The sequence below is a fragment of the Pseudorasbora parva genome, chromosome 22, assembly GCF_024679245.1.
Source record: "Pseudorasbora parva isolate DD20220531a chromosome 22, ASM2467924v1, whole genome shotgun sequence".
Classification (NCBI taxonomy): Eukaryota; Metazoa; Chordata; class Actinopteri; order Cypriniformes; family Gobionidae; genus Pseudorasbora; species Pseudorasbora parva.
The window spans coordinates 37764627-37771338 of NC_090193.1; the positions used below are offsets into that span (position 1 = coordinate 37764627).

Here is a 6712-nt window from a genome sequence, read left to right on the forward strand (position 1 = left end):
CAGATCATTGTTGAATCACAATACTTATATAGAACAACATTTACTCCATATTAAAGGAGTTTTGGGCAAAATCTCTTTATGCAGTTTAAATGAAAAGCAGCATAAAGTATCATTCATTTACAAAGATAAACATGAAGGTATATCGCAGTGTAACTGCCAATAATAATGCATATAATGCATAAAACTGTACATTTGCAAAAACAAAAATATAAAAATATTCTTTTGAGCAAGAAATAAAGATATAAAAGATGCATTAAGGCATTATAGTGAGCGAGGTTTTTAGGTTTAATGTTCAGTCTTTCTTCTAAGAGCGGTTTGTGTGAAGAGTTTTCCAGGTGCTGTTCATTCTTCAGAGCACAACGCTGCTACATCCTCTGTGTGATCCGGGAAAAGACGGAGGAAGTCACGGGAATATTTGGAGTAGCCGTCATGGGAGAGTAAAACTCGTTTGAGGGTGATGAAGGACACGGCCCTCTCCAGAAGATCTGAGGAGTGGATGCCGTTCTGAAGATACTCTCCAAGAGCAGATCTGAGCTTCTCCAAACTGTTGCCACACTTTCTTTCCAAACATGTAAGAACGCACCTGAAAACAACAACACGATCCCTTTAGTTCATGTGCATTTACAGGATGAACACTGAATAAAACAGCAGATGATGCTTCATGCATCCAGGAGTTTCTGAAGATCTCACCTTGCGTGTTGAACATGTTGAGTCTTGACGCTGCTCTGGAAAGACACGTCCATGTAGGTCGCCATGACTGTGTTGAAGCTCAAGCTCAGTTTGGACTGAAATGTCTTCGCTGTGAAATGTCGTTTCATCTTCAGCTTTCATTTATACTCGCGCCTCACTCCTCTCAGCCAATCAGAAGCCTCTGAGTTTTGAACAATCCTGTGATGATGAGTGAATCGGTGGGATGTTCTCCTCACTGCCATCTGCCAGTAAGGTCATTAATATTCATCTTTATGAATGTGGGGACGCAGGACATTTCAGGTTCCCACAAGATGTTCAAATCAAAATATGAAAGTCAGAGCCAACTGTTAGATTATTGAATCACAAGAGTTATTCAATTCCAGCTGGAAATAATTGCACAGAGAACACATAAAATAGGTATATTTTTACATAAATCCAGTTCTCTGACCCCCCAAAAAATTATAGGCAAAAAGAGATCGGCATAACATTATGACCACCTTCCTAATATTGGGAATACTGTTTCTATGAAAGGCTGAACATGGCCTGCAACAAAACTTAGGTAGGTGGTACGTGTCAAAGTAACATCCACATGGATGGAGGACCCAAGGTTTCCCAGCAGAACATTGCCCAAAGCATCACACTGCCTCTGCCGGCTCACCTTCTTCCCATAGTGCATCCTGGGGCCATGTGTTCCCCAGGTAAGCCACACACACACACCCAGCCATCCACGTGATGTAAAAGAAAACATGATTCCTCAGACCAGGCCACCTTCTTTAATTGCTCCGTGGTCCAGTTCTGATGCTCACGTGCCACTGTTGGTGCTTTCAGCGGGGTCAGGGGTCAGCATGGTCACCCTGACTGGTCAGCGGCTATGCCGCCCCATACACAATAAACTGAGATGCTCTGTGTATTCTGACACCTTTCCATCAGAACCAGCATTAACTTCTTGAGCAGTTTGAGCTCCAGTAGCTCGTCTGTTTGATCGGACCACACGGGCCAGCCTTCGCTCCACACGTGCATCAATGAGCCTTGGCCGCCCATGACCCTGTGGGGACCCTGGCAACATGAATGAATTGGATTGATGTAAAAAAAATACAAAAATAAAACAAACCTATATAAAAAATGTACATATATAAATAATTGTTATAAATAACATTAATAATTGTTATAGATGTCATAGAATCGGTTGTCTAAAATATAATCGCAGTATTGAAATCTGATGGTCTCTGACCTCATGGAACCTGTCCAGTCCAGTTCCCCCTGTGAGAACACACACACTTCCATTGTGTGAGTGACTTAATGAGATGAATACAGAAGTGTGTGAATCTGTGTGTGAGCATGTGGCGGCCCACATCCCTCACTGCATTGTTTAGCACTGATATAGATTATCGTACAGTAGGCTACCTGCCAGCTTACATAAATATGCTCTAACAATGTTTGCTAACATTCCCATAACATTGTGGAAACATTATTTCTTGAATGTTCTCTGAACGTTACAAGCATCCAGATTTTTAAATGTTTTAAAAATGCTCTTGATTATGAAAACCATACACCATAAACCATCAAGGCAACATTTCATTATGGAAACGTTACTTCTGAATGTTCTCTGAACATACGTTTTTATATGAACAAAGTTTTTTAAAACATTTTCCAGAAAAAAAAACATTGTATATATGTTGAGAACATTCTTAAAGACCAGATAAGTATGAACAAATGTTTGTTTAACGTTACTGGAAGAACGTTCGCCACCTTTGAGAGAATCATGCCAGAATGGTAGCCAAAATTCTGAGATCTGTGTCTGTAACTGAATTGAGTGAATGAAGAGAGCGTGAGAGACAGAACTCACTCAAAGACCCTCAGGGACAATAGAGCTCAACTAAGAGACCAGGGGTCAGAGGTCAAGGTGAATAGATTGGACTATTACATTACTCTATATAATCTATACACTAATATCATATGAAAAACTGAATCAAATGGTTTACTTTAAGATATTATTCTTCAGATTCATGTAAAAACGTCTGCTTATTAATATAAGAGCTGAGCATGAGAGGCGTGAGAAAGCTTGTAGGGAATCTGTCCTGCATTAAGACTCATTATCATGTGAATAGACACACTTCTGTTGTTGTGTTTGAGGCTCAGTGTGAGAAACTCTGGAGGACAGAGTCACAGTTCTAGTGTCATCAGCATCATAAACCCCAACACAACCTCAGTATCTCACACACACACACGAGGGAATCGACACGCACGCACGCGCGCACACACACACACACACACACACACACACACGCACACACGCACACTGGTCTGATGATGTCACTCATGATGTCATCAGCGGTGTGAGCTCTATCTCTATTTATTTTCCTTTACGCATCATCAACTTTTACAACGACTGAGCTTTAGCATCAGGTGCTTAAGAAACTTTTATCATCTGAACAGAAACTTCTCTCACAAATAAAAAGCTAATTAAAGGAGATATTCTTCATATTCCATTATAAATATAATATGCTGGGCATTTTCTTATTTGTGTGATAAGTGACTGAGTGGTTTCCCTCCAGATGGTTGGTGACGTGAGGAAGAACAGAGTCTTCAGCGGCACTAATGCTCCATTCAGGACTCTGATGCTTTTGTGCTCCATTGATGTGAAGACAGAGAGTCAGTGTGGGAACCTCACATGAGATCTACTCACACTGACCAACACACACACACACACACACACACACACACACACACACATCTGCTTCATCATGAGTGTGTGACGTCACTGCAGCGATGATAACGATGAAGATCAACACTAAATATCTGCACTTACTTCTGTGGAAAGACTTGAAATGTTGATTTTAATGCACACACACATTGGATTTCGTTATTCTTTTCTTATTATTCCATGATTCTTGTTCTGTTTTTCTCAAGTTTAAACTTTATTCTTAACAGAAGATGAATCAAATTGCTGTACAATTTGTTTTTAAATGCATTCCAAAAATAAAGTAAGATTTGACTTGATCTAATTGGTTATACAATTTTATATATAGAATAAATTTAAATAATATTCTAGTTTGATATTAAACTTAGGAATGCAAACTGAAGCACCGCTCATTAGGCACACAGCGACTGAGATGAGATGTGCAGGAATGACGTGATGTTGAAATCCTCATATGTGGACGGAGATGATGCAGGTGTCACTGACGGCACGTGTGTCTAATGATGAGCGTGTGTGTGTGTGTGTGTGTGTGTGTGTAGCTTCAGTGACACTGATGTGAACATGATCTCTCTACAGGTCAGCACTTTCCCACATTCTCCTGATAGAGGAGCGTTGAGCATGTGGCGGCCCACATCCCTCATTGTCTGCTCCAGCTCTTCCATTGGCTCCAAACTGTGAGAAACTCCTTGAAGCTCAAGCCTCACACATTCATATGGAGATTTGGGAGTATAAATAGAGGAGCTGCAGCCGGTGCAAATCAGACTCGCTCTGCACAGAGAGATCTACAGCACAGAGATCCAGACATGACACCTACAATCATCTCAAAGGAGCATCTCCCTCTCAACAACAAGGTACATTCACATCCTACTTACAGCAACATCACTGCAGCAGCTTTCACGGCTCTTCTCAATCACTGGCTTATTCCAAGGCCACTTTCCTGATGCTTTTCTGTCTTGATTTGCAGCTGAGAAAGCCAATAGTGGAGAAGATGTGCAGAGATGGGATCAACAGCAGCATCGAGCAGCTCAAGTGTCTTCTGGCTCCAGAGTTCCTGATTCCCAGCTGGAGAAAGCAGATATCCTGGAGATGACGCTCAGCTTCCTGGAGCACTGGCGTTCCGGCTCACATGCTTTCAATCAAGGCTTCTCCAGGTGTGTGTGTGTGAGAGAGAGATGAGATGAAGACACAGAGCCAGAGAAGACTGCTGAAGCTCTTCCAGAAGCTGCAGACATCATGTGATCAGAACAGGAGGGAAAGTGTCCTGCCTCGGCTGAGCGGCCCAGACCAGAACACCTTCAGCAAAGAGATGAAGGTCAACAAGAGCGCCATCTGGAGGCCTTGGTAGAGCCTTACAGCATCAGCAGCACATACTGAACGTCTACACTAGACTCAGTGGACTGTGGCGCTTCAGCTTCTCTTTTGGAGGAAAAGTGTTTCATGAGTTCCAGTTTGGAAGAGATATTTGCACTGCAAAGTGCTCTGATGATCCGATCTTCTATGAAGACTTCCTGTCAAGAGTTCCTGATGGGAACATAAACTGACGTCAACATTAGACAACATTGACTTCTGCATTAAATGCATCTTGAGGAGATGTGAAGGAAACACTTCCTTTATTATTTTAAAGGTCATTCATAATCTGATAGCATACTCAAGATTTTTTCTACAAGCCGACAAAGAGTTGATTTACACAGCACATGTTATATGAAATGTTATAATTTCTTGATATTAATGTGATGAAAAGAATTTTGCTCTATTATTAATTATGTGCTGTTTAAGTGGCTCAAATTGGGGTAATATTTACCGATGATCTTCATAGAGAGACTTTATGATTTATATTTTATCTCTTTCTCTGATGGGAATATTAACTGATGTCTACATTAGACAACATTGACTTACATTAGATATATATTTAAGAGATGTGAAGTAAACTATTTCTTTATAATATTAAAGACTGTTTATAATCAGTTTGATTTAACATACTCAAGCTTTGTCCTAAAAGTTGATCAATTTACACAGAAAATTATATGAATAGCCTATTAATTTTTTATTAATATTAATGCAATTCATTATAAATTATGTGTTGTTTATTATGAAGTGGCTCAAATTGGGCTCATATTTGTCTCCCCCTTAGAGATTACTATTTCACAGACTTTATGATTATATTTGATCTTTTCCTCTTTGGTCTATAATAAATCATATTCCGCCTGTTTTAAGGGTGTGTAAGTGTGTGTTGGTTCTTCTCAGCGCTCTGAATCTGCTCCTGTACTGTATACAGCCGTCATTGTTCCTTCTGCGAAGGGTTATTCTCATGGCAAACTTTGTCATATTGGCATTTGTCATTTTAATTGATCACGTGATCATTTGTCTTTCTGTGAAGGCAACTGAAGTTTTAAAACACTGAAGCATGTGAGATTCTCAGTGAATGTATTTCTGCTGCAATAAAACAATCAGCTGAACACCTGACATCTTCTGTGATTATTAATGTCATTATATCTTAAATGGTGGATTCTTCTTCTTCTTTGTCTTGAATGAAACTAAGTCAAAATAACATATGTCCTCCTCACAAATAGTCCCAATGTTTTCCACATTTTTCACTCAATTACGCTATAACAAAAAAACAAAACAAAAAAAATTCTAACTCTGATTTAATATCTCAGTAAGCTGTATAAGCCACATTCGCTTTATCTATTCAATAATACACATCACTCACCTTTTGAGTAACGCATCTCCGATTCAAATCCCTCAGTTCTCGCTTTTTCTTGTTTTATCACGAGGTCTGTCTCATTCTCTTTTCTCCAGCAGACTCTCCTCTGTTCGGCGTTTATTGATTTTCTAAAGGTTGGAGATTTTGTGCCTCCATGTCAATCTTTCTCACTCGTTATGACAACTAGTCTCTGCCACCACCACCACACACACTCAACTAATCTCTGTCACTCGCTCTGTAATTATTTAGACGTGTCATCCACACAAATGTACGGAGCCTCTACAGGGACACTGCAAAAGCATTGGAATATATTTTTTCTTTCCCTCATATTTTTTTCCAAGACCTTGTCCCTTAGGGTCTCTATACTAATGCAATGAAATCACACATTATTTTATTTTATTTTTTTAAACGAATTGAAAAAAATCTTAACAATAAAGATACACTGTGTAACTTTTTTTAGTTTATTCTTAGCTAAAAACACTTTGTTCTTTAAAAAATATACAGGCTCATCAGAGTATTACTTCTATCAAGTAATAAAGTATTTTCGTAAGTTTATAATATGCCACTGAAAATACATACGGGTGAGGGGTTCGAATGCCGGTCGCCATGTTGCCCCTCCA

General features: G+C 39.6%; 1 pseudogene; it reads left to right on the plus strand.

Moving 5' to 3' along the window:
- Positions 1-3855: 3855 nt before the first annotated feature.
- Positions 3856-5851, plus strand: LOC137057781 (transcription factor HES-5-like; annotated as a pseudogene).
- The last annotated feature ends 861 nt before the right edge of the window (positions 5852-6712 follow it).